Source organism: Chelonia mydas, chromosome 1, assembly GCF_015237465.2.
Source record: "Chelonia mydas isolate rCheMyd1 chromosome 1, rCheMyd1.pri.v2, whole genome shotgun sequence".
NCBI classification, from domain to species: Eukaryota; Metazoa; Chordata; order Testudines; family Cheloniidae; genus Chelonia; species Chelonia mydas.
The window spans coordinates 59248156-59267064 of record NC_057849.1 but is presented as its reverse complement, the minus strand read 5'-3'; the positions used below and the strand labels follow the sequence as shown (position 1 = coordinate 59267064).

Sequence of the window (18909 nt, the reverse complement as noted above, 5' to 3'; positions counted from 1 at the left end):
ATTACACTGAAATAGCTTCTGTAAAGCCACTACCCTTATTGGTGTATATTTAAAATAATACAACAGGGTAATTTGTCTGGTTTTTAGTTGACCTCATCCTCAAAAGGAACAGCTATATCATGGATGTTTTAAGAGATCTAATGACAAACTATTTTCTGCCTAGGACATAATGGAAGAACAAAAACAACAGTCTCAAAACTGAGGAATGAAATGTCACCACTAAATTGATGCGCTTCAGCATTAATGTTCTTTCATTTCTTCTGATTATGAGGCCATAGTTAAAAAATCTGAAAAGTACTGTAATCTCATGAATTATTACATATTACTCAGCAAAGTAAGTGTGCACTCAGGGTGCAATATAAATGATAAATAGTTAAATCATTAAATACTGAATTCTTTCACAATTTGTACTAAATTAGTTACGAGAAGCTCTTATTTCATAAGCTCCATTTTGCGGTTTCTCACAGGCACTAGAATGAAAACTGTGAAGATATGTCAATGCACGTTAAGTAAAGTTGCACTTTTTGCCCAGAGCAAAATGGCAAATTTTATGTGGCAACATTACATTTCATGAACACATATTGGAATAGTCATTATCAACTCAGCAATGACTTAAAGTGCTGGAATAGCTGAAGAAATAAAGATTTTCCACACACTCTTTACTCATTGGGGCATTACCTTGTTAATAGTATGTTTTTTTCTAGAGTATTGTGGGGAACTGGGACGGGAGAATTGGGTGTGTCCCTTGTCTCATAACTTTTCAACTCCCCCAGCCACCCTCTTCTAAATGGTTTATTCTCACTTAGGCTGCTGGAACAAGAAGCATGTCATCCCCGCGAAACAGAGCATTTAGAGCAGCAGAGGAAAAACACAAGACAGAGGTCTCCCCCTCCCCAACAACACAGTACTGTTTACTCGGGCAGAGCTGGATCCCCTTTAATGCCTTTTTTTTTCTTTACTCTTCCTTGCCCTATCCAAGCTGTCAGTTATCTGAGACCAGATTTCTTTGTGCAGGATTTTTCATCAGGATTATAGAATAGTTTTCCACTTTTCTGAATTAGCATTTCTTTCTGATTAATTTTAAGGAGAGTTTTTGACCCAAAATACATCAGGAAAATTCTCCTTACCTACAGCACATCTGGGCAATGAGATAAGCAACAGCAAATGAGAAGGAGCCTCCAGGAAGTGAAAAGGAGTTCTGCATCTTCTGATGTACCCCAAGTGTACTTGAATATCACAACGGTATACGGGAATAGGCAAGGGTGCTGGAACAATTTTTATAGTGGGGGTGCTGAGAACCGTTGAGCCAAACTGTAAACCCTGTCTATAATGGAAACCACTTCAAGCCAGGGGGTGTGGGAGCACCCCCACCAACCCTATTTCCAACACCTATGGGAGTAGTTGGTATCTTTGGGGGATTTTCCTCACTAAATCCTTCCTCCAGTCAATGTTTCTTAAATCCCCCTCCTCCTCCATGTGCATGTAACTGATGGTGATCAGAATGCCTCTGCTAGGACATTCTTCTCCTGGAGTATTTCTCTACCTCTCTATGGAGACTAGCACGCATAGTCTCCATGGTTTTGCCCATACGTCCTCTGACCGAGCTACAGCTCCCATGCAAAGGCTTCCTGGTCAGACTATGTGTCCAACTAGTATATTTTGTACGGCATTTATGTTTTTGGGCCATAGACATTTTTGACAACTGCAAGTAGTCTTGCCAGGAGGGCACGTAATATTTTCTTCCTTTTTTGCTCTCACACACAAGGAGAGAGAAAAAGAGAAATTATTCAGTTGATCTCATGCGAAAAGAAGAATCAATGCTATAAACCACAACATTGTGGCTTAAAAGTTGCTCAACTTTAGGCTTCCGTTCACTGGCCAAAAAAGAAGAAAAAAAGTCCTAACTTCTTTAAAATCAACATCCATAAAGGCACTAAATGGAGACAGAAAAATAATGTTGCTGATGCTCAGCAAAACAAATGTAATGCTGTTACAGCATAGTCTAAAATTTCCTCTCTCTCACTCCTCAGGACACATTTTATATTCTATTTTTGTTATTTTAAGCTGTAATGTACGTACAACCCTAGATTCTCTAGTGTTGTCAGAGGTAAATTGCACTTCTCTGTGCCAAGAAGGAAACCCAGGATGGATTCACAGCCGGGAGGACAGGCAGTGTTAGCATGTCAACCTTCCCTCAGAGTTTCTGCCAGAGTCGGGGCAGGATTAATTTATAGGTGGGGGGTCTAAAGGAATCTAGCTGACAGCAGTGCCGTAGGCAGCTAGATAGAGCCATCAATGCTCCTCAGTGCTAATCTACAACACTCCTACTTTTTCAGTCTGGAGGTTCTTGAACAGACTGGCGATCCTTCCCATTTGTGTGGTGGTTTAGTTATGTGGTTTAATGATTTTTCCCTAGCAGTCTAAGGCAAAATTTGAACCCACATCTCCCAAGGTGAAAGGACCCACTACAACACCTTGTCTGTCAGTGGTTATTTATCATCATAGAATCATAGAAATGTAGGACTGGAAGGGACCTCAATAGATCATCTAGTCCAGTCCCCTGCACTCAAGGCAGGACTAAATAATAAACACCTGACAGGTGTTTGTCTAACCTGGTCTTAAAAACCTCCAATGACTGAGATTCTACAACCTCCCTGGGCAATTTGTCTCAGTGCTTAACTACTCTGACAGTTAGGAAGCTTTTCCTAATGCCCAACCTAAACCTCCCTTGCTGCCATTTAAGCCCTTTGCTTCTTGTCCTATCCTCAGACGTTAAAGAGAACAATTTTTCTCCCTCCTCCTTGTAACAGCCTTTCATGTACTGGAAAATTGTTATCATGTTCCCTCTCAGCCTTCTTTGCCAGACTAAACAAACCCTATTTTTTCAATCTTCCCTCATAGGCCACGTTTTCTAGACCTTTAGTCATTTTTGTTGCTCTTCTTTGGACTTTTACCAATTTGTCCACATCTTTCCAGAAATGTGGCGCCCAGAACTGGACACAATACTCCAGCTAAGGCCTTATCAGCGTGGAGCAGAGTGGAAGAATTACTTCTCAGGTCTTGCTTACAACACTCTTGCTAATACATCCCAGAATGATGCTTGCTTTTCTTGCAACAGTGTTACACTGTTGGCTCATATTTAGCTTGTGGTCCACTAAGACCCCCAGATCCCTTTCCACAGTACTCCTTCTTAGGACACTGTGGTTGACTGCATTAGGAAACGTCAACAATTTCTGAACAAAATATCAAATTAAAATGTAATTCTTAGTAAAATGACTTCCAAAATCACTGAAGGGCATAGACCGACTAACGTATTTTGAATATGCTGCATTTAAGAAAATGCTCTTTTCCTAGGTATATATTCTTTGTAGTTTGTCCATCGGCCTACTTAAATGGCTACACATACACAATAAAGTTAAATGTTTCATTCTAATTTTCTCAAGGGTGTTGAATTAAATTCTGAATCCCAAACAGCCAAAAATGTACCCGACTCCATTAACAATATGTAACATTTCTATTACGGTAGCACCTAGAGGTTTCAACCAGGTTGGGACCCCACTATGCAAGGCATTGTACAGAACTACAGAGCAAGACTGTGAAACCCTCATGAAGCCAATGGGATTACTTCTGTGAGTAACTGCTCCCCAGTGTGAATAAAGGGTTCACAATTGGTCCATAGTAAATGATAATACCTTCCCCCCAAAGGCTATAACCATCCCTAATATAGCTGCTGAATGATAAAGATGTTGCATCTGATCCCTTCATGCATCTATTTCAGACAGTGAGAATTTGAAGAGACTGTAGTAAAACAACATAGTTATCTCTACTTGAAAGACAACATGTTGGTGCTACACAAGTCTTAGTTTCATAAGCTGTCAAGAAAGGACATTGTTTCTCAGTATAACTTATTAAGTCCTTAAGGCCAAATCTTGGGTCCTAGACCAAGCTTAAGTAAACAGACTTTATGCAAGGGAGCTCCAGAGAGATTGTAGGGGAATGGAATCCTCCTTGCCACGAACCAGCCCAGCCGCTACTGGGCTGTAGTGGTGACTGCTAATCCTGCAGGGACTTTTGGCCAGTGGTTATGCAGAGTTGTGGAACCACTAGCCCTGCCATTTTGTGCGTTAAATCCTTCAGATTTTTCCTGCTGTAGAAATAGCTGACACAACACTTCTTAGAACCTGAGAAGGGGAATGAGCAGAATTCCCAGCAAAGCCCACTTTGTATATTAGCAAGCAGACTTAACCTACATGTTCAGCACCTACTGAGTGCAGAGAGGGACTGCAAAAGAAATCTTAGGTAAATAGAGGACAGCCTCTCTCCAATCGATTCCCCACCCCTATGCAATAGAGTCACAGGGGTTCTGCAAAATGTGGTGGCACGACACATGCTGGTGGGTTGTTAGACATAACTCAGAGTGTTTACTCAATTAAAGTATGCTGCATATGTATACAGTATAATAAATCTATTTTATATAAATTCATAGAAGAAAATTACTGTACATATTTCAAGCGAATTAGTATGTAACCAATAACATGGTGCATGTAAAATAATCATAATCAACTAAACTTTCAAAATATATTCAGAAGGTAAAACAAAGAGCTGCCAGAATATGTTTATGTATAAACTATTAATATTTATTTTGAGTTTGGTGTTCCAACTGGATTTATGAAGGATTTTTTCTCATAGTCTCCAGTCCGTTTTGCTTTTTCCCCCCATATGAAAATCTGCTGGTAGATTTCTTCCTGGGGCATACTAAGGGTTATATTGTGTTATCAGTTATGCAGAAATTCTTATTGATTTCAGTGGGGAGTTCTGCTTTTAAATTGAGGTCATGATATGGCCCAAAGTCATTCAGCTATGCCAAGAATACTAGAAATGGAAAAAAACTCTGTGTATCCTACTGTTGTTTGGCTGTTGTGTACTGCTTTCCTATAGGCTCTTGAATGACTTCTGTGTAATTGTCCCTGTATCTTTGCTTCCACAACCTTGCTTAGGATGTCCTTCCCATTAGTTACTATTTTCCAGGTAAACTAAAGTTTCCTTATGCCTGCTGTTCTAAACCTGTTCAGACCCTACATAATTCTGCCTCTCCTTACCTACCTGCCCTTGTATCTTATCACCTCACCCAGCCTCTCTACTCTGCCAGTGCCATTTGTCGGCTTCTCCCACAACTGCCTCTGCACCTTCCCTCAAGAAAACTCACTTCTGTGATTCCTTCAAGAAACTATCTGACTAAATCATCCACTTTCCTGTTTCTTTGATTCATAAATGAACTGCTCCTCTGCATGGAGGGAGGGAGGTGAAATGTTGGGGAAGAGAGGCCTAAGGACACCAGAACTAAATCTGGGATTCAGCATGAGAGAAAGATGGGAGGGTTAAATTGTGGAGGGAAGCTGAGGTAAGGGGAGTTTAGTGTGTCTAACTTTGAAAAAAGAGAACAAAAATGACAAACACCTATCTAAGAAGTCATGTGCCCATTACCACCCTGATGATCATTCTGTTTGTGTGTTTCATCCTTTTCCCCCTCCCACCAATCACCTGTGTTCGTCTTTAAGATTGCATGCACACTCTTTACCTCAGGGCCGTGTCTTCCTGTGTTCAGAAAATGCCTACCATATTAGGTTGCTACCACAATCTAGTCATCCTCACAGTAATAGGTAACTACTAGTAATAAGAATCATTAATAACAATAATTTAACTGATGAAAATCATCATCATCTTCTCTTTCCCTCAGCATCAATTTATTCTGTATCCTCAGCACCCATTTTCCTTGTTGTTAATCGTAAAGGGCCTGGTTTACTACAGAATGACCAATGATGAGCCTATGACTGTATGATAGCAAGATAGGATTTAGTATGCTAAATGTGGTTTGATTTGCTAAACATATTGCATAACATCATCAGAATTTGACTAGATTCTGCAGCTAGATTCTGCATATGTATGAAACAGATAAGTAGATGAATTAGTCAACTGTTTTTTTGAAGGCAAGTCACTGTTTAATTTTAATTTATCTCCCTGTTTCACCACCCATTTTCTATATACACACACTTTCCAAAGTAAGCACATATTTTAATAAAATCTTTGTGATAACCATAGCTGTAAGACCTCCATCAAAATCTTTGTATTAAGGTCGTCATTTCCATGGAGTCATATTGTGCCACTGAATTTTAAGCTCTTCTCTCTAATACCAGTACTGGGCCTTAAAAATCAATGGCATGGTATAACACTATCTGTTTCATGCTAATTCTGTGGGCAGAAGAGAGGAGACTATACTCAGTGAATGCCATTCTGCATATGCTTACAGTCAGTTACTTTTGAAAAGTATCTTAAAAATTCTAGAGCCATATTACATCATCCATGTTTAGGCAGAACTCTTAATTTATTTCAATGGAGGCGTCTGATTAAAAACTGACTATATGATTTTTTCTGGGGTGGGGAAGAATGTATTATCATTTACTTCAGCTTCTGGGATTATAGTCAATAAATTGTGACACTATATCAAGAGAGCAGAACTTTCTATCAGCCAAATCACGCATTATGCAGAAATACCTTGCTGTGCTATCAGGAATTTCCCAAATGGCTCATGCTGGTAGTTCCCACTCTTAATGGGATTTTCCAGTAAGAAGGGGGTTTTCTGTTTCTACTCGATGCAGAGGGAGACTGCCTGGGTCCTTCCTTGCCTTCCCCTTCTACTCATTCTCTACTTTCAGGTCATCTGACACCACGGAGGTCTGACCCACCCCTTCAACATAAAGAGGGGGAGATATGTGTAAGGAGGATCCCCTCTACACACATGTGGCCCTGAGATTTCACCAAAATGATCAAAACTCCATTTGTCAACAATCCATCTGCATCCCTAAAGAAGTAGCCTCATTTGTAATTTGTTTTTAAGATGATCTTCACTTGATGTTCGCAGGAACTAGTGGACAAATCCTGAATTAAGACAAACTCCCTTTGATGTCAGTGGACTTTTGCCCAAATGAGGACTAAAGACTACAGGATTTGGCCATTAGTTTTGTGTCACATTAACCAAGATTTTGTATCTTGGTTAATATATATTTGTTATTCTTTCCTGAAATTTTAGTGTCATGTATTTAGAACCTGACATCTCATTTAATTTATGGTTTGGAAATCAAAGTCATCCAGAGACATAATGTTCCCCAATGCTATACAGCCAATGTTTAATTAAACTTGAATTAACTTCATGGTGAATCCACACCTGCCTGGCTGAGGGTGGCAGGAAAGTCTATGGAAATTATGGAATGGAAGGATCAGCAGATAGGTCCTTGTTTGTGCAAACATCACCTGAATGCTCAGAAGAGATAAAGCCACCCGGAGAATCCAGAGACTTGGAACACACAATAAATTTAGAGTCTAAATCAAAGTGGATTCAAGTCAATGGCAATACTTTAACTGACTTAAATGCACATTGGCTGGGGCTTTTAAAAAGCAAGTTTTATCCTGGGGCCATCCCACATGTTTTTAAGCAGAAGTCCCTACTGAAATTAGTGATAAGTTCTGCCTTAAAATTAATAACCCAATATGGCTCCCATTATCGGGGAAGGGACAGCATAGTGAAATTAGATAGATAATAGGTTAGCTTGTATGACTTCCTAACAAGCAAAAATTTTAAGCCGTATCAGAAAAAGTAAATCAGCTAGCAAATGTCGGCCTTTTTCAGACCACTGGAACGAAAATTAAAACTATGCCACCACATCAATCCACTCTTATTCTCCCAACATTTTCAAATGGATCAAATACAGACGATAACTCCGATACAAACCGAACGAACGGCAATATACCAGAATAACGCACCACATGTACTCCCAAAGGTTTATAGAAATAATCTGCACTAGACTGGAAAATGATTCATGCTGTTACTGATCCTATGCTCTTGCTCCTGGTGACCACAGGCTTCCTGTGCAGTTAAACTGCTAGAGTGCGCATTGAGGGTGGGTGCACGGAAAAACAACAGGTGCTGTAAGCATACCAGAAATCTAATGCTGTGGTCCAACTCAAACTGAAAGGAAAGATTTTTTGTAAAATTACCTTGTTTGAAAGCTGTAAAAAAATAAGTAGAAGCAGGTTGGAGTGTGCCTAGGAAAACCCTCCTTTCTGATCCGAAGTGCGACTTGTCAACCTTCAGTATGTGACCCCAATGAAGGAAGTGACTAGAGTGATCAAACGTCATCTGGCAGTGAGATAGATTTTGTCTTTATAAGGAAATATTGCTTACTTTGGGCAACCCTCCCCCCCCCCATCACCTGATTACTCACACAGAGCAGGTCACATTGAAATGTAGAGTTCTTTCCACTTCCTCTTTATGTCTCTTAAAAGCATCTCTCTCTCTCTCTCTCTCTCTCTCCTGTCTCTCTCTCTCTATATATATACATACACTGATACACACTATTTATGCCTCTTCTTTTTCAAAATTAAGCAATTACAGTTTCAGGTCATAGTTCATAGTCACACTAAGGCTCAATGTAAAAGGTGCTTTAAAGTGGGTGTGAATGTAATTTACACCTACTTTAATCCACCTCTACACTGCCAGAGTACTGTATAGGGGCCTTAAAGTAACTGAAAATTAGGCTCTTGGTATGTAAAAATGAATCTTCAGTACTATGGGAACTTGGGGTGAAATCCTGGCCCCATGGAAGTCAATGGCAAAACTCCCATTAATTTCCATGGGGACGGGATTTCACCCTTTCTCTTTTGACTCTTTTGAGCAGTGTTTCTTACTGTTTTAACTTCAGTGAGGTTACTCCTGGGGAGGAAAAAAGACCCTTAATCAAAAACAAATAGAGCACCAGCCATCAGACAAAGTGACTAACTGGACCACCCTACACCTGAAGATGTAGAGTGCTTTGGAACCCCCCCCCCCGCACCTGAATTATAACCCCCCTGGTTAAGATCCCATCACTGATGCAAATACAGCGATCTGGGGGTGGATGTTATCACATGAAGGTATGGTATTACAGTGAAACTTGCACAGGGGTTCTCTCCACAGTAGGCAACTTCCTGTTTTAGGAGACCACCCCAATTCATGGGAAATGATTGCCTAGGAAGGAGTACTGAGGAAACGGATCTAGTGGTCATAGTGGACCATAAACTACATATGAGTCAACAGTGTAACACTGTTGCAAAAAAAGCGAACATCATTCTGGGATGTATTAGCAGGCATGTTGTAAGCAAGACATGAGAAGTAATTCTTCCGCTCTACTCTGCCCTGATTAGGCCTCAACTGGAGTATTGTGTCCAGTTCTGGGCATCACATTTCAGGAAAGATGAGGGAGAAAAGTTGTTCTTCTTAACCTCTGAGGATAGGACAAGAAGCAATGGGCTCAAATTACAGCAAGGGAGGTTTAGGTTGGACATTAGGAAAAACTTCGTAGCTGTCGGGGTGGTTAAGCACTGGAATAAATTGCCTATGGAGGTTGTGGAATCTCCATCATTGGAGATTTTTAAGAGCAGGTTAGACAAATCCCCGTCAGGGGTGGTCTAGATAATACTTAGTCCTGCCACGAGTGTAGGGGACTGGACTAGATGAGCTCTCGAGGTCCCTTCCAGTCCTATGATTCTATGAATTCTGCTCAACTGTTATGAGTAGATTACCTCTTATAAGCAACAGATTTCTGGTGGTCCCTGATGTGGTTGTGTAATCATCAAAAAAAGTATTAGAAATGACTGGAACTCAGCAAACACTCATCAGAGATCTTATGAAAAAGAAAGATTCAATTTGCAGGGCACATTTTGCGAAGTTCAGCAGCCGATGCATATTTACAAGCACTGGAAGGGAAAGTTAATGACAGAAGAAAACGAAACAGAAAAAGAAGATCATGGATGGATAATGTGGTATCTTGGCTATAGCCGAAAAGAGATGAGCAGAGAATCATACAGCATGGGCTACAATTAGTTGCAAACCTCCAGTAGTGGAGATGCTGAAGAAGATGTGGCAGCTGAAGGCAGGTTTCATTGTATATAATACCTGATTTTGCTTAGCATTTATATTGTGTTTTTCATTTTTAAAGTGTTTTGCAGACATGAATTAATCCTCACGGTTTTCCTGTGATGTATATAAATATTACTATCCTCATATTCCAGATAGGGAACCTGAAGCAGAGAAGTTAAGGGACTCATTCAAAGCCACATAGTGCTAGAGCTGGGATTAGAATGCACGAATTCCTAGAGCCCAGCCCTATGCTCAGAACACCATCTCATTTCATGTGCTATGACTGCAGCATGCTACTTATTAGTACTAGTTAGGGGACAAAACTGGAACCTTATTGTACTGGGCCTTTGCACAGGTACACAGACAGTGAGTCCAATGTCCCCCATCTCAAACCCAGGGCTGGTCAGTTCTATAGACGGTAGTTTAGATGAGGTCACCCCAGGGAATTTAGATAATGACATTATAATATTTTCTGTATTCTTCATCGAATTCCTGATGCATCTCAACAACTTGTTCAGTGTGTTTTTGTTTGTTTTGTTTTTACCACAGCTCTGCATTAAGCAGAGATTTTCATTGACTGTCTACAGTGACACCCAGGTCCCTTACCTGAGTTGATAGTCAATTGAGAACCTTGTAAAGTGTAGGAGTAGCTAATTATTTTCCCTCCAGTAGTCATTACTTTGTATTTAACAACACTGAGCTTCATTAGCCATCAAGTAGCCCATTCATCTACCATCCATTCATTCTTGTTTAGGTGTCTCTGAAGCTCCTCCCAGTCCTCTGTAGTCCTGACTAAAATAAATAACTTTGTATCATCTGCAAATTTTGCTACTTAGCTACTCACCCGTCTTTGAAGATCATTAATAAATATATTAAACAACACAGCACCTCAAACGGTGCCTTTTCATGTCTAACCTCTCAGCACTGACATTGTCCCCCACCTATCTGCCCAATACACAGCCACTCTTCTGTGCCTGTCAATCAGATAAGGCCATTCCAACTCAGAATCCCTGCATTGGCTTCCCCTTGCATGTTGCATTGAGCTGGAACTTCTCATCCTCTCTCTCAACTCCACCTTGACCCGATAGATCTGGGACCTTGTCTCACACTACATCCTTTAGCAATCTTTCCCTTCTCCCAGGGTTGATCCCCTGTTCATTTTTGTAAGAGGGCCTACTAGCCATTTAAGGTTGGTGGGGGAAGTCTTTGGAGACAGTATGATCCTGTTCCAGATTTTGTCTGGAACTAGACAAACCTGTGGGAGAGGGGATGTAGATGATGAGCAGGAGGAAGTGGTGTTGTGGCAGTAGTTTGGCACAAAATCCCAGGCTGCTCCCTTTGTTTAGGGCCTTGGACTAGAGTTCCAGTGCCAAGGTGGGCTGGAACTCCTCTCACCCCTCAGTGCTGAGGGTCAAACTGGGGCTGTGAGCTTCCACCCAGCCAATCTCCCTGGGACCCAGTGAGCAATTCAGTGCATTAGCAAGACTGGATGAGGAGGGGGTTGGGTATAAAAGCAGCTTCCTTCTACAGTATTACCAACCCTAAAAGTCAAAAATTGAGTCAGATGCCAGTAAGTCATGAGATTGGTCTACAACTCATGAAGTGGTTGGTTTTAGTAAAGATGATGTTGTGGTTTTGGTGTGCTGATTTTCAAACTCCCCCTGCCCATCCCTGATGTGCGTGTGGCAACTACAGTTTGCCAACTATCCCAAATTCACAGAGTAAAGTGAATCTGGACCCCAGTGCAGGAGTTCCTGCTGGCTGCCTGAAGATACGGAGCTTCCAGCCTCCCATCCAGACCCAACACTCTAAGCCATTCATTCTGTGCCTTCCTGCCCCCACATCTGCCCATCCCCTGCTCAGCAATTAATTATGGACCACCCATCCCCCATATCAGTTCTGCCCTCAGCCCTATATCTGTCCATGTCCTGCCCCCCAATTGCACCATCCACCCCACATATCACTTTTGCCCCTTAGCATACTTCTGCTCCAAGCACAAGGGTCCTTCATCCTTCTCTCCCAAGCCTTGGGGGGCAGCTGCAATGGGCTCCTCTTCTCCCTCTTCCCAGGCTTGGTGTGCTAGGGAAGAACTGGAGGGAAGGGGCAGAGAGCAAACTGATCCATTATTCACTTCCCCCCCTCTGAGATGCTGGGCTCTTTCAGCCATCCCCTCCTCCCCTCAGATGGTGTCAGCTGCTTCCTCCCTCCTCTCCCCAAAACCTTTTCTGGACTCATGATGGGAGGGAGAAGAGCTCCACCTGGCTCCTAAAGCAGCCCTGATTGGTTGCTCTATACCAGGAGGCAGGCAGTGCAGAAGGCAGCCAATCAGAGGGGGCTGGCCCTGGTCAGGACTGGAAATGGGTGAAGGCTGGGGCCTCTGGCATCCTCCAGAGGTTGGCTTCAGCAGTAGCCCGCACCATGTTCCTGGTGATAAAACCACCAGTGATGCCAGCGCTGGTTCCTGTGGGATTGGGAAAGGCCCCGCCCAGCTGATGTTGGATCATATTAAAGAAGTTCTGTATTAAAATCACAAATGAGTTTGATTCCCCATAGTTTAAATTTTGGTGGAGAATTGCAAAAGGGGGAATATTGGTAAAAAACCTCAGCTATTGTAAATATTGGTGTGCACACTGCCAGCTCTATTGAGCTAGGCATTTCTATTAGGTTAACCAGACCTGCTGGCCTCCGGGAAGGTAGCAGGGAAAATCCATTTGACTCTTTAATTCAAAGTTGCAAAACTGACAGACCTTTTTGCTAGACACAGGTAATTAGTGTTGTTTGGCTTTGGGATTTGGCATTTAACCCTTAAAAGGTAACTCAATGCTTTAAAAAATTTAAAATGTTTTTAAGTTGTGGCTACAGCAAAGCAGTCAAAATCAGGAGAATAGAAAAAAAAAATCTGGATTCTTTTTGTTTGGTTGGTTGGTTTTTGTTTGTTTGTTTATTTGTTTTTGTAACAAAATAGCAGATGAGAGCTGTAGTAAAAAAATAAATAAATAAGAAATTAAAAAAGACAGTGCCCCTCTGAAGCAACAGCAGGGGTGAGGTGCACAAAACAAAAAGAAGCAATGTTAGAAACACTGAGCCTTAAAATGGCTCTGAGTAATCAGACTGTCACTTTGATAAAGGTACCTGAAAACTCTGTAAGCAAAAAAAGAAAAAAAAAGAAAGAAAGAAAAAAATAGTTACACCTTATGTAAAAATTGATATGGATAATGTTATAGAAGTTAAACTATGGAAGGAATGTGCATTTGCCCCAGAACATGTGCAGGGTATATTGTAGAAGGGGCAAAAGAAATGCAAACATACCATGCTACTTAATTAAAATGCTATTAGGGCTCCAAAGGAAGCCAGAATAGGTTGGGTTTTCTTTTTCAGATTGCTGTGTGTTTTGGAAGCAGAAGTTAAAAGTAATCAAAACTCTGGTGAAAGTTGATTGTGTCCCTTTTAAAATAGAGTCTCTGAGCTGCTGATGGCTTTAAATCCAAAAGCAGGAAGCGTCTGTGAAAATGCAGCAGCACAAAGGAGCTGCAGATAAAGGACATACCTGGTCAGCAAACAAATTGTCTAAATAAAAGGCATGGTATAACAAGATAATTTTAATAAATTTAATGATAATAAGTACCCCTGTAACAATGTATAGTGTGTATGATTTTTGGAAAAATCCTTTAAGGTCATATGGTAATGATGCTTCTCAGCTATTACCTGTAAATAAACTTAAAGCTTAACACAGCAGGAAAAACATTATAAACTTGGTCTGCTGTATAAGAAGGAAAACTGAGGTACCCCACCTCAGGAATTTAATGACTAAACAGTGGGATAATTTCCCCATAACCCTTAAAAGATAGACACCATTGAAACCTGGCCTGCCTATAGAACAAAAAACAGGAAAATATGGGGGTAATTCCTCTGTTTTGCCTGTAATCAGCAAGGGTATTTGTAAAAGAAATATTTTAAGCAATAATCTGCCACCCCAAAAAGGGGTAGAAACATGTTTTTTTTGTCTTTCAGAAAATCAGGAAAAGCTGATGCCAGCTGAAGAGCAACCCAATACCATGAATCTACTGTCACAATAGAAATTGTGTTTTGTGTTCTATGTTTTGTCTTGTTGCTAGCACTGTTGTGTGTTTAAAAAAGAAAAAAATACTGCAGACCTGCAGGTACTTAAAAATAAATTATGCTCTCTGTCCTAGCTACAGGACAGCCTGAAACAAAAATAAGTACATGCCAATGTAGACTTGGTCCAAATTTGTCTGGGTAACCTAAAAGCCCGATGGAATCTTTGGCAATGGCTTAATACTACCACATGGCTTACTCAAAAGAAAAAAAATTAGAAATAGGAAACTACACAGCCATAGCTATGGGATGCACTGAAATGCAGATACTTGCCCTAGCTACTTTGGAACACGAAATGTTCTGGGTCATATTGGGAAATATTAAGGGTTTGATGCATTTGTTAAAACAAAGAAAGAGATCATTGTTTGACACTTATCAATATGAATGGATGCAATATGTTTCCAGTATTGTAAAACCAGACTTGTTAATGGGAGAAATTGTTGTCAAAATTGCACACCAACAGACCCTGGAGGCAAAGGTATTGAAGGTTAGCCCACTCCCCATATTACACATGGGATCCTTCTGGCTACCCTGGACCTTGAGCCAGTGGGCTGGGGAGGGAGGGAAGCTATTGGACACTAGAGGTTGTACTGAATGGACTCCTCAAAAGTGGGTGTGCCTCACCTTGCCTGTTGCCCCAGAACCTTGTAGTAAAGATACATCACTAGGATCGTGTATGTGGCATGAATTGGAATCACAAACTCAAATTGCCTCACAGTACCTTCTCTTGAATAGGCTACACAGAAAGTGACACTGACGATTATAAATCTTAGTGTCAAAAGGGGGATTATGTTGGATCATATTAAAGAAGTTCTGTATTAAAATCACAAATGAGTCTGATTCCCCATAGTTTAAATTCCAGGATATTACTAATTAAGAGGTCTCTTGGTTTTTGGTACTATTTCTCTCCCTCTATGTGTGAAACTTGCAAGCTGCTAATTGTGTTAGTACATTCTAAGACAGAGTCTGTTCTCAAAGCAATTCTTTGTAACAACAATTACTCACACAGAGAGAGACTCAAAGCAATACTCTGTAACAATAGAAACAGCACCCAGAGACTCCCCGCCCTTTTGTTGTATTCATCTCACTTTGTTAACAATTGTGATTAAAATAGAGATAGAGGATGTATGTGGATGGATGCTTGGTGTGGATAATAACTGAATGATCAGGGAGGTGCCAGCCTAAGGATGCAGTGTCTATCGGCTGAAGAAGGCGTCAAGTGGAAATAACCAGAGGACCCCCGGAGGGCAAACTGGAATCCACCCAACAGCCTCAAGAATGGGAGAACCAAAGAACAAGATAACATCTGGCAGCACAGAGCCATCAGGAATGTGCTATCTGCTGATTGATTCAGCAACAGCATGATGAAGCAATTCCCATAGACTGGCACAGGAAGAAATTCCTATAAAAATGGACTCTTGAAAGTGAGAACTTTGGGGTCTGATTCTGCAAACCAACTTCCAGGAGCATCAGGTGAGCATCTGACAAGGCCCTGCTCCCTCCTCATGTCCAGGCCACCTGGCCAGTGGCTTGGCATGAGCAACTCTAAGGCTGGTAACTATGATAACAACCTTGCAAAACCTCTGTGTGTGTGTGTGTGTGTGTATGTGTGTATGAATGAACGTGTGAATAAATATGAGATTGAATGGAGTGTTATAGCTATAACTAACTGCTTACTATGATTCTTTCTGTATTCACAATAAATGTGGTATTTTGCCTTTTTCCCCTTTAATACTATCCAACTGGTTTTTATTTTATTGGTATAACACTGAGGCACCTGTCTCAGGAGGGGTGAGCTGCCCATTGCTGCTTGACATGGTTACTGTTTCAAAAAGCTTCAAGGCAGACCCCTCTGGGGAGGAGGGACTGTGGGCCAGGGGGAGGGAGGGAGCATGCTTTCTTCACAAGGACTGGGGAAGTAAAGCCCCCTTGTTTGCATTTCTGGAAGAGAACTGCATGGGTATCACCTGTTGGTTTGGCCTGCCACAGTTTCCTACTCCCATCTCCACACCTTTTTCTGGGCTTCCCCCCCCCCCGGCCATGGAATGATTTCCCCGTGCCCAGTCTTGGCTTACAAAGCCCCTTGCTCTCTTTATTCAAATCCCTCCTAACCTCTGCTGAAAAATCCCCATTTTTGTGAGTGAGCGGGACCTGTTTTACCAGAAAGCATGCAGCGGGGGGCCTCTAGGAGCAGAGTCGGTGCACAAACACAGATCCTCTGTGCAAATGGCTCTGGCCTCCTGTTCACCCTTCGTAGGATTCCCTCTTCTATAACAATACAATTGCCAAATAACTTTCAGGGGAGCCTAACAAAGTTTTCCTTCCCCATTCCATGCCCCCATGCTCTTTGGGGCATGGACTAGCTGGGGTCCCCCCTAAGGATGTTGGGGAAGTCAGCTACATTATTCTTGATTCAGTCAGCATTGATTTAGGTGGGGAAATTCCAGTGGGCTTTAGGGAAGAGACAATACCTCAGAAAACAGCTAACCTCGTTCCACAGCATGGATCATGATCTCAAATGAACCCCAATAGGGGGCTTCTGCCGGTTTGGAGGAAACTGGAAGCAATGCTAAGGAGACTGAACTTCCACCTTCTGCACTGCCTGCTTGAGTCCATCAAATTTTCATTCCCTCAGCCCATGGAAGCAATGGGGATCATTTGGACCTGACCTCTCATGACTTTCGGGGATTTGTTTTGTTTGGGGGTGACCATTTGGCCTGTTCTCCAAGGGGGAAATCTCTGCCTGCCTTCACTTCCCCAACCCTAAGAGGGTGAAAGGGGGAGGGGTGTCTCTATGAATTCAATGGGAATTGAATCAGGACCTTATTCAGTGAGAGCCTGCTGCTGCTCCCATTGAAGTCAGTGCATAAAATTTTCAAAAGCAACTAGCAATTTAGGTGCCATTTTCAAAGGTAATGTGGGCACTTAGGCACCTAAATCTCACTGAAAGTCAATAGGACTTAGACTTCTAAGTGCCCAAGTCATTTCTGAAAATAGGACTTAGGTGCCTAAATCACTAGTTGCTTTTGAAAATCTTACCCAGAGGCAAAAATCCAATTGACATCAAGAGAACTATAACCTGACTTAAAAGGAACAAGCAGCCTCATTGATTCCCTGTGAACAATTCTAATTTTTGGGAGGAAAGCAGGGGGAGAACGGATGTATAAGAAAGTGAAAAATGATTGGCTAAACAACAGTGTAAAACCAAAGCAATGATAAATAAGTGAAATAAAAGATACACTTTAAAGCAGATTTAATAGGCCATATTCTACCATCTGTTATTAAGCAGATCCCTGCACTGGTTGCAATAGGGAGTTCTGAGTAAATATGACTGATACAATATGAGCCCCTTTTAGGTACAGCTAGGTGGAAGTAGGCCAGTTTAGAGGAGTCTCTGCCTACTATTAAGTGAAACAGAACAGCTGTGGTGTATCTTTTTTTGTTAGACAACTAGCCTCTTGGTACTCTACTTATACAACTAAGGTAAAATATTGGCTGTGAAATACAGAAGTGCTTATTTTGGCTGTAATGAAAAATTTTTTAATCTTGCTGGATCACACTATGTCTCAAATAGAGTCTTATGCTGAACGCACAAATATTTCCAAAAGGGCATGAGTTACACCAGTGGTTCGCAAAAAGTTTTATAGCGATGCCAACACTCATGATTTTATCACAAGTCTCATGAAAACTGGTGTCTCTCTTAAAGTCTGAGCTCCTGGAGCCAAGTGATTATGTAAGAATCTCAGCTTTCATTTTTTAAAAAGTACGTTTCAAACCCTCATGACTATGGGGAAAAAGCATGAAAATGTGACCTCAGCGGCTCAAGTGGCTAAAGACTAAAAAAAAAATATCTATAAGAAGGTAAATAAGGACAATCTGGGGAATCAAAGACCAGTCAGCTTAACTTCTGTACCCAGAAAGATAATGGAGCAAATAATTAAGCAATCAATTTGCAAACATCTAGAAGATAATAAGGTGATAAGTAACAGTCAGCATGGATTTGTCAAGAACAAATCATGTCAAACTAACCTGATAGCTTTCTTTGACAGGGTAACAAGCCTTGTGGATAGGATGGAAGCAGTACACATGGTATATCTTGACTTTAGTGAAGCTTTTGATACTGTCTCGCATGACCTTCTCATAAACAAATTAGGGAAATGCAACCTAGATGGAGCTACTACAAGGTGGGTGTAGAACTAGTCCCAGAGAGTAGTTATCAGTGGTTCACAGTCATGCTGATAGGGCATAATGAGTGGGGTCCCGCAGGGATCAGTTCTGGGTTCAGTTCTGTTCAATATCTTCAACAATTATTTAGATAATGGCATACAGAGTACACATATAAAGTTTGTGGATGCTTACAAGCTGGGAGGGATTGCAAATGCTTTGGAGGATAGGATTATAATTCAAAATGATCTGGACAAACTGGAGAAATGATCTGAAATAAATAGTATGAAATTCAATAAGGACAAATACCAAGTACTCCACTTAGGAAGGAACAATCAGTTGCACACATGCAAAATGGGAAATGACTGCCTAGGAAGGAGTACTGTGGAAAGAGATCTGGGGGTCATAGTGGATCACGAGCTAAATATGATTCAACAGTGTAACACTGTTGCAAAAAAAGCGAACATCATTCTGGGATGTATTAGCAGGAATGTTGTAAGCAAGACCTCAGAAGTAATTCTTCCGCTCTTCTCCACTCTGATTAGGCTTGAACTGGAGTATTGTGTCCAGTTCTGGGCACCACATTTCAGGAAAGATGTGGACAAACTGGAGAAAGCTATAACAGTGCCATGCGCACACCTGTTCTCTCTTTCAGGTGACATTTTAAACACGACGTG

At 41.3% G+C, this 18909-nt stretch overlaps 1 protein-coding gene across 7 annotated transcripts in view; it reads right to left on the bottom strand.

Annotated features, from left to right (window-relative positions):
* The window catches only part of LCP1 (lymphocyte cytosolic protein 1), a 75993-nt gene that overhangs the window by 31398 nt on the left and 25686 nt on the right, over positions 1-18909 (bottom strand). Inside the window, exon 1 of one of the 7 annotated variants that reach the window (XM_037894188.2) lies at positions 8053-8390. The exons of the other annotated variants lie outside the window; for them this stretch is intronic. The gene's annotated coding sequence lies outside the window, so the exon portion shown is untranslated. Of the gene's footprint in view, positions 1-8052; positions 8391-18909 lie in introns of those variants that run through there. 7 annotated transcript variants of the gene reach the window in all.